Consider the following 10084-nt stretch of genomic DNA (forward strand, 5'->3'; position numbering starts at 1 on the left):
AGTCAGAATCCATTATCAATACAAATAATTTCACTTTAATTAAAAATAAGTTCATATCTCGATGAATCAAATGTTTATGAAAATAAATCATGATCGTTTTGTTGTCTTTTCCAATAACCCCCCCTCCCCCCCCCACAAAAAAAAATCCTAAATTTATAGACAAGTTCAAGATTATATTTGGGTTGTTTCCGTCATCGTTCTTGGGTTTATTGATACTGTCCTAGTATGTGACCCGGGAAATTTCAAAAAGCAAACAAATAATTTGGCCATTTTTTTACATAATAACGTTTTCTTAAGTGCATTTTGATCTGGAATCAAGATATTATCAAATGTCATTGGAACTAACTATTTTGACAGAGTGCACAAGGTAGGTGAGTAAAAAGAGAAACGAAATGTTCTATGAAGATTAATTTCAACACCTGGATTCGTGCAAAACAATGAGATTTGACTGCGCATTTCGTCTTTGAAAATCACTAAAACACGAAAGCCGCCTTTTTTTCCGTAGCATTTCTGTACAGAAAAGTATATGCCTCTGCTTCGAGATTTCATTTTTGTTGCCTTTTTCCAATTAATAAATCGCCCCAATCGTAAATTTATAGCTCGAGATTAAACACACATAATAATTCAGTATACTTAATGCCACTACCATCTTTCAGCAACTTTAAGTATCCTTATCTAATTAATTGATTTATTAGGTCACTCTTAATTAAAGTTGTCACCTATTTTGCATGTACGCCATTTTGATTTAGTTCATAATGGCCCCGTAGTGATGCCCTGTTTTGAAATTCGTAATGCATGGCTGTGATTTCGTAATGACCGGCTGTAGGAATTTCCGGTTCGTAATGACCAGTTGTCGATATTTTCGGATAATAAAGGATGGACATTTCTATACATGTTGTAGTGAGGTTGTTAATAAAACATCTATAAAGTACATGTCATACCCGGACTAATATATGGACTAGATGTTCTGTCCATTACACCGAGTGCCGTGTCAAAATAGAAAAGTTTGACGTATGCAATCCTTATCTAAAAGATATACTATTTCAATTGTAAATTTACTATTGGGAACCCTCCAATTGAAGCAGAAATTTATAAACGACAACTATCGCTTTTATTTTTTATGTTTGCAGCTAAAATGCAAAAACAAGTTGTTCTTTGAGCAAATTTAATTGAACTTTGACAATCCAAACAAAAAAAAATCCTTCACGTGTATTAACATCCCTGATGCGTATAGGTCATCTGATAACTACAAATTTCAACACACGCTTTCGATAATGTACTGATTAAAAACAAGTGTCACAGGCAATTTCGAACTATTGGACCAAAATATTTTTAAACAAAACTTTTGTAAAATCTTCATCACTAAATTTATTGATAGAAAGACCTTGTGTGTCGGACAATCTCATTTAACTGACAAACTAAGCCACGTCTACTAGATTTCAGGATATATACAGTTTAAGCCAGTATGATTATTAATTCTTATATAACACATACCAGGAGCAGATTTTCGACTAACCCAACTTGCCAACTTTGTTAAAATGGCAACGAAGCCTACAAATTTGTTAACAAGCTGTGCAGCTAATGTATATGTCAGATTTGCTTTATTCCTTAATATCAATAAAATTGTTGTTGATATCGTGATTGATGAGACCTTCTGAAAAGGCCACTTCTCAGATCCAAATAAAATCACAAATATCAATTATACCGTAACAATTTCAAAGATCTAATCCCAAATGAGCGTCACGCTATGGTTTGTATTGAAGAAGGGTGTAGAAAGTGTTGCTATAATACATAAGTATATTTGAAATGGTCAAAACTGCTTAAGTTCTTGAATATGAAATAAAGAGTAATATTACAATTACCGAACGTAACATTTATGCAATAGTCAAAAAGGAAAGTCCATGTAACAAATGACAATTATTTTGGAAATTTGGAAACAACTGTTGTGTTCCTGATTTGATACAGGCTTTCCCGATGAAATGGTGGTTTAAACCATCTTTTATAGAAAGTGATGAGTGTTGGTACACTGAGATTTAATCCAAGTTTCTTGCAAATCTTTGTACTCTTATGCACATCTGAAATTATAATACTAAGAGGAGGCATATATATATAAAAAATGAAGCATATACATCTGTAAGAAACCGCTGAGGCTTCGTTTATGTACGTATTACGGTATTAAAATGATTGTGAGGTAGGAACCGATGTCGGTTGTTAAAATAGGACTTTAACCCGAACTATTTATACACGAAGTTAAGATAAGACACATACACCATATCGACAAAGGTGAGTAAGGATAAGTTGCGTATTTTACAATTTCTTGTAGTATTATTTTGTATGTAACTTTACAATTTGCGTTGACTCTTTTGCTCATTAGAAAAAAACAATCAGTGCATTTTTCCGTTGTAGACAAGTCATTTTCGTTTTGCTGATGGCGTGATATACGAAAAGCTACAGCGAAAATCTTCATAAAAGGAAGAGCAAGCTGTACCAGTACATGGATGAATTTTGGTTGACAATAATGACTCCCACCCATAGAGCTACATGATATATACACTGACCATATGTACGAGGTAGTATTTGTCGTAGTAGCAGTTGATAAAAATACAGTCACCTTTCAACCAAAAACTCCTATGGAAAGGAAACTTGACTTAAAGTGTATCCGATACAAACTTTGTAACCATGTCATGGGTTAAGGAGTAACTGTCATGGTAAAGGCCAGATGAGGTTTTTGGTTAACAGTTATTAGTAAAATGTGCTCTTCTTTACAAATACTTTCAAAAAGATTTCTACTCTAAGAAATCGATGGAAATGGGAAAACTCGTGCTAAACTACACAACAAACGCGATGACTTCTCCTTTCGCGCCATCACTTTTCTTTTCATCTGGGACAACATCCCTTCAGCGCCTGCCGTATGGAGGTTTCATATTACAACTCATAGGTTATGCCAGTGCTTGTTGAAATTGTGTGGACTTTTCGTACCGTGCTAGACTTCTTTCTGTTATGCTTCTGTAACAAGCTAGATATATTGTTACAAAATTAAAGTCACTACGAAAGTATAATCGTCGTCACTATGAACGCATGGTTTGTTATGGTGTATCCGTATGCACCATGTAAACCGATGTGTTCACCGTGGCATGGTTTTCTGTCCTTTTCCGCCTACCTTGGACATGACACTTTATGAGCAATTCTTTGGGTTTCTTTTAGAAAGGCAGGGGATATTAATCCTACCGATGCACCTGGTCTATAGTCCCAGTGTTTAGTGAAGTCCGGGTTGTTCATTTACTTTTGTTTCTATGTGAGTGCTATTTTGGTTATATCATGTTCTTAATTATGTGTGTGTGTCTATTTTTCCTGTCTTGTGTTTATTCGTGTATTTCTTAACAAGAAGAGGATGCTTACCCTACCGTTGCACTTAGTCCATGCTCCCAGTTTTAAGTGGAGTCCAAGTTGCTGATTTACTTTTGTTTCTGTATAGGTGTTATTTTATTATTTCATGTTATTTGTTGTATGTGTCTATTTTCTTTATCTGGTCGTTGACCCTGGATTGTGTTCTTTTCTATTGACGTTTTGACATGGTTTCCTTGACGTCCGTTTCATATTTTCATTCATTTTTATTATTCATTATTTCATCTATTCATTTAATTTTTTATGTGAAGAACAATTTGCACAATCTAATGAGATTTATACCTACGCTTTATGTGGAAATAATGCAAGTGTCCATTTAGAGAAAACACATATACTATAAATATAAAAAAAAATAGCTATTTACATTTCCTCCCTATTTTCATTTGGATGTTTACTTGTCGCGTGACAAGTAAACATTCAAACGAAAATAGAAAGTAAGGGCAAAGATCTAATTTTTATTAGATTGTATGAATATTCAATTAAAAAACACAGAGATGTTTTTTATTAAATAAAAAAAAATATAAATATGTAAAAATCTGTAACCATCATAACTTGGACATCTATGTTAATGGAAGATAAAACATCGACAAATATTATAAATGTACAAATAAAACTATTAATTAAGTTATTTGCATGTTCTATCTTCATTTTGTTTAATTTCTACAGCAACTCATGGCTTAGGAGTTGGTATGTTAACACCGAATTATACGATGTAACAGTGAATTACATCTAGGTCGGACTTGGGTGAAAGATAATACATCAAATTTGATAGTAGTGAACTTACCCACCGCCTTGTTTTAAGGATATATATTAAATACTAACGTTTATTTTGCAGAAAGTGACTGAAGATGGTGTCAGACATTTTTCAGTGTAAAAATACAAACATAATTGTGTATATTTTGGTTGCCTTGTTTGGTATAGGATCACGGGTTGACATTAATGGACTGTGGGTAGAGCTTCCAGTGATAGTGCCACACGTACCAGAGGGATGGAAGCTACCGTCATATCTTTCTGTTATAATACAGATTGCAAACATTGGACCACTATTTGTGACACTCATGTACATCTTTTGCAAGAAAAGAATGAATGAAAGGGTGGCTGTCTACTTAGGTTTAGGCATAGGTGCTGTAGCATGTCTGCTACTTCCATTTTTCTGGAAGAAAACAGTATATTTTGCTTGTGCAATGCGAAGTATGGCATTACTAGTTTTGCAGTTCTTTCTGTTGTTGACTGACTGTACCACATCTGTTCTGTTCTTGCCTTTTATGTCAACTTTTAAATCAGAGTACATCACAGCCTATTACATAGGTGAATGATTGCGTGGCCTAATACCTAGTGTTGTAGCCTTAGAACAAGGCGTTAGACAATTATCATGTGTTAATGTGTCCCAGACAAACTTGACTACTAATGAAACATCATACAGTATACAGGCAGTTTATCATAGCCCTAGGTTTTCTATTGAAGAGTTATTCTATTTTCTATTTGGGATGTTAGTTATATCCATTTTTTCTTTCACTATTTTGAACTATGTCCCATATTGTAAGAAGGAAAAGGTGAAGCACGAGGATGACCGTGAAGAAGTATCAGATTCCAGTACAGGGAACAAAAATAATATGGCAAGTAGTTATAAGCAGAGAAATAATAAGATCACTGCCAATTCATTTTCCAATCCATCCTATCTCAATTCAAAGAGCACCCTTGTAAAGAGTGACAATGATACAGAAATCAGATCGAAACTCTTTCAAGATAAGGTTATTTCAACAAAGACATTCATACTCCTTTTAATTATAACTGCATGGGTGAATAATTTAACTAATGGAGTGCTCCCATCATTACAGACCTATTCTACAGGCTAAAAACCACTAATTCCACTTTCCATAGGCTTCTATGCTAATTTCACAATATTCAATGGCTTCTCTGGACTTTACCTTAACATTAACCTGCAGAGGACTATATATCAGCATGATTCTACATATGTCAGCTCACAATCCTCAGAATGGCATGTGGGGTTAGCAGACTTGCAGTGCAGTACTGGTCACCGGAAATGAAGTGTCTATAAATAGCATGGGAAATCCTAGTGTTTTCACAAGATAGGGGTATATTTAAAAATTATTATGGAGATTAGGCTTCACATCACATGAAGCAAAATGCACCTACAAAATGTACAGAAATGTTTTTCCTTTCAGAAACTGTTTAATTTTTTTAAATAAGATGAGAACTTTTTTCACAGCACTATGAGGAACAGGGGTAATTTCTGCGTAGGACTATTTTTGCGTATGTTCCAAATGTTCATTGGTTGAATTGGTGGTCTGTAACCTACAATGCCATATGGGAATGATGCATACCATTTAGCTGCCACACTGTCTAACATTGCTAATCCATTGGCATGCTTTTTGGCATTTTTTTGTCACAACTAAGTCTAGTACGATGATCTCAGGCCTGACTGTATTGGGTAGTGGATTATCAGGCTGTATCATATTTACAGCAGTAGAAAGTCCAACTCCATTTCTTCATATTATCGTTAAACAATCCTAATTGCGGGGATTTGATACATCGCATCTACCCAAAAGAACTTGAGATAAAGGATACTACAGACACTGCAAAGTCAGACTCATATCTTGACCTACACTTAGAAATCGATGGTAAAGGAAAACTATTGACCAAACTTTACGATAAACGTGATGACTTTTCATTCAGAATTGTCAACTTTCCTTTCATTTGTGGCAACATCTCTTCGGCACCTGCGTATGGAGTGTTCATATCACAACTCATACGTTATGCCAGAGCTTGCCGAAACTACGCAGACTTTTTGTATCGCGCTAGAACTCTAACAAATAGGCTTTTGGAACTGGGTTATGTTGCTACAAGATTGAAGTCATCACTACAGAAGTTTTATGGTCGTCATCATGAACTCGTGGGTCGTTATGGTGTATCCATCTGCACCATGAAAACTGATTTATTCAATGGGTCATCGTTTTCCTTCCCTCGGTTGTCTACCCCGGACTTGATTTTTTATGAGCAACTCGGCGGGTGTTTCTAGAAAAGCAGAGGACGCTTATCCTACCGGTGCACCTGGTCCATGCTCCCAGTTTTTAGTGGAGTCCGAGTTGCTCATTTGCTTTTGTTACTTCGTATGTATTATTTTAGTTACTTTATGTTCTTTATTGTATATGTCTGTTTTCTATGTCTGGTCTTTGTCCCTGTATTACATTCTTTTGGTTCCCTTTATTACTATTCAACAATATATATATATATTTAATTTTAGGTAGCAGTATGGGTTATAAAAACATTCCTAGTGAGTTACGTCAAAGTTTCCATCGCAGGGGTATTCCGCCAGGAAGGAAAGAAGGCTTTATTATGGGTTGGTGTTATATCACAAGTTGGCTCAGCCATAGGAGCCTTAACAACATTTATACTTGTCAATGTCTATTATGTATTTGTCAGTGTACCTGTCTGTTCACAATAGAGGAAGCTACATTAACAGCACTGAAGGTGGGGTTCATAATGACAGTGCTTCCCAAGTAATTTGATTTTGTAATAGTTCATAAGTCTATGACTGCTGTTTTATTGGCCTTTGTTAAATCTATTGTTGATTTTATGTCGATTTTTCTGCTATTTTGTGAGGTATAGTCACAACTGTTTAAAATGTACCAGTCTAAAATATACACATTGTCAATAATACAGCCATTGTTCTGGCTGTGCTCATTGTCAATTAAACAAGACTCTTGTTTTTTTTAATAAAAATATATTGCCATCTTTATAAAAATTGAATTAAAAATTACTCATGGTGTAATTATAAGACATTTATTGAACAGTTCATGAGAAATTTGATTTTAAGAGGTGGGTCATCGGTTTTGACCCATTCTTTTGTAATACAGTGTTTGTGTGTGTGTGTGTGTGTGTGTTTGTGTGTGTGTGTGTGTGTTTAATAATTTGGCAAAAGTTATTATTATTGTCATTTTGGTTATTATAGGATTTAACAATGTTTTCCAGAATTAATGGGCTTGTAAAATCGGACCACTCCTTATAGTGAATCCTTATAATTCCAATCCCAAATTACCTGAAATATAGTTGCTGTAATAGTTTTCTCGTAGTCTATCATTCATTGAAACTGACATCCGAAATTTGCATTTGCAAATGGCGGCGCACAACCAGTATATACGGGCTACTGATAAATATAATCGTTCGAAATTGCTTTGAATATACAATGCCGAAAATGAATGAAATAAAATAAAGCAGATGATACCGTTTTAAACCTCTAAACGGCTTTATCTTTTGTCGATGCGATAATAGCAATGTTGTTAATGATTTGTACATGGAACTTACACTGTCATCGCTGAGGTTGTAAAAGATGAACAACCAAACATAATGCACGAAAAAGGCATTAGCTAATTAGATTGGAATTATAAGGGATTTAAACTGTTGTTCCTATCACATTTTTACATTGCAAGTACATATGTACATATGTTGTTGGTACTTTCAATAACTCACTTTTTAAAATCCCTGTCAGTAATAAATGACAAGAATCCTCTTGTACGAGTTATATAAGTCTTGATTCATCTATGTAACACTAGTATATTCATCTAAATCGTAATGTTAATATAATGGGTATCTCCTTTGGAGATGGTACTGTAATACTATAGGGTTATTAAATGGTTATTTTCATATTAATCCTGTATTATGTCCTCGTACAGTCGTATTGGGTTTCGACCACTTGTATTGGCCCTCGGCTTCGCCTCGGGTCAATACAAGTGATCTCAACCCAATACGATTGTACTTGGACATAATACAGGATTAATATGAAAATAATCATTTTATGATCCCTTTATTAACTGATGACTTAAAATAACAGGAGTTATCTGTACAAACCTTTAAATACAGCTCAGTATGACATATTTCCTAGTGAAGACTGTAACACTCCAGATCTCTTGATGCATTTATTCACCCCAACTGTTCTTTTCTATATAGATCTATATTAATATACCAAGTTTGCTGTTTCAAACAAAATGGCGGACAAGTTTAACTTTTATACAGGGCCAGAATTTATACAGGGCATGTGCCCTGTATTAAATTAATACAGGGCAATTGCCCTGTATAAATTATGGTTGCTAAAACCTCCTGTTGTATTAAAGGGGCAATTTACATTGTATTTTAAGTCATCAGTTAATAATAAGTCTTATTTTATGGGTTTAGTTAGATGTTTGTATTCAAGTTATTTTATATAATTTGTATCTGTTGATAATTATCGTTGTAACCATTGTTCAATATAGATTGTGTTTAGCTTTCAGATGTGCAGTGAGAAAAATATCAGATATTTTTATGATACATATAGTTTAAGATTTTCCGGGGCATTGACTTGAACCATTTCGGAAAAAGGGGCAAGAAGATGTATCATCCTGTTATTTGGATAATTACTTGTCTAGTGTTGGGTTTTTGACTGGGACCATTTATGAATTAGGGACAAAAAGGGCCACTTCGATTCTGATCAAGTTTTTATCATGTGTCGAACATTTAATCACAATCAAAATTCATTAGCAGTACCATAACAGTTAAAGTACCAATCATTGTAAAATTCAAACACTGATTCCCCGTGCAGGTCCGGGTGTTAAAAGAATAGGCCTGCAGCAACGCTAAGCTTGTCGTAAAAGGCGACTAAATAGTGCTCAGAACCCTAGCCGGGGGCTAGGGCGCTCTGCCCACAGAGCAACTGGGATGTGTGCCCCAGGTGGTTGAATGGGGTACCCCTGGCGTGTTACATGATGGGGTTGTCAGGCTATAATACGGAAAACCTGACCTTAAACCATAGTGGTGCACCGTGTTGGGAAAGATGCCACGTTCCTCGCACGTTAAAGAACCCTTCTGTGGTATTCTCCCGGAGTAGGAACCATAGGGCTCCGCCACAGGAGGCTAAATTGCCCGACCCTACCCACCTCTCCCCATTTCCACTGGCAATCAAAATTTGTCGACCCCATTGTCCTTGTGTCCCACCCCTTTTTCATTTCATCATTTCATGTTCATTTTGTCATCAGTTTCATGTTCATCGTCTGGATATAGCTGAAATATTGCTGCTCGGACGTTAAATCCCAACAAACAAACAGATAACGAAGTTTAGAAAAATCACACAAAAAAAAAAAACAAACAAACAAAAAAACATGCTTTACAGTCTACAACACATCTTCTGTTTATATAACTATGGTACTCGCTGATTACAGATCTGTGCAAGACCGTTCATTTCCAACTTCTATCGCCCAAATTAGGATGGTAATCTTGCAAGGTAGCATTGGTATATACACAATTTACTATTTCATCTTAAATGTGGAAGAACCGAATGCAAAATATTTATTTGGTCTGCAAGTGTCTCTGAATTAGGAATGATGAGTTTTGTTGGTTTTTGACATTAATGTATCATATCATGTCTGATATTTATTTAGACTACTACTTAACAACATATACATTGTGAACCATCATTATTCTGGCAAAGGTTTATATAATATTTTGAAGGTTTCATAACAACACGATTTGCATATATACCAAGTCTCAATAGGTGTAAAAGGTATACAAAATTATGGCAAGCCAAAGTGGACAAAAATGAGCATTTTCTAATATTAAAAAAAATGATTTTTTAATATTTCAAATTCATTTTCTAATATTACAAATTGGATTTCTTATATCACAAAAC

At 34.8% G+C, this 10084-nt stretch overlaps 1 pseudogene across 1 annotated transcript; it reads left to right on the forward strand.

Annotated features, from left to right (window-relative positions):
• Nucleotides 1-249: 249 nt before the first annotated feature.
• Nucleotides 250-9881, forward strand: LOC148616234 (solute carrier family 52, riboflavin transporter, member 3-B-like; annotated as a pseudogene). Its single transcript, XR_015922130.1, has 5 exons — nucleotides 250-367; nucleotides 2407-2570; nucleotides 4241-5250; nucleotides 5722-5925; nucleotides 6671-9881. The product of XR_015922130.1 is annotated as a solute carrier family 52, riboflavin transporter, member 3-B-like (transcript).
• Nucleotides 9882-10084: the final 203 nt, after the last annotated feature.

Source organism: Perna viridis, chromosome 5, assembly GCF_037379345.1.
Source record: "Perna viridis isolate PV_CMFRI_1.1 ecotype Kerala chromosome 5, ASM3737934v1, whole genome shotgun sequence".
Lineage (NCBI taxonomy): Eukaryota > Metazoa > Mollusca > Bivalvia > Mytilida > Mytilidae > Perna > Perna viridis.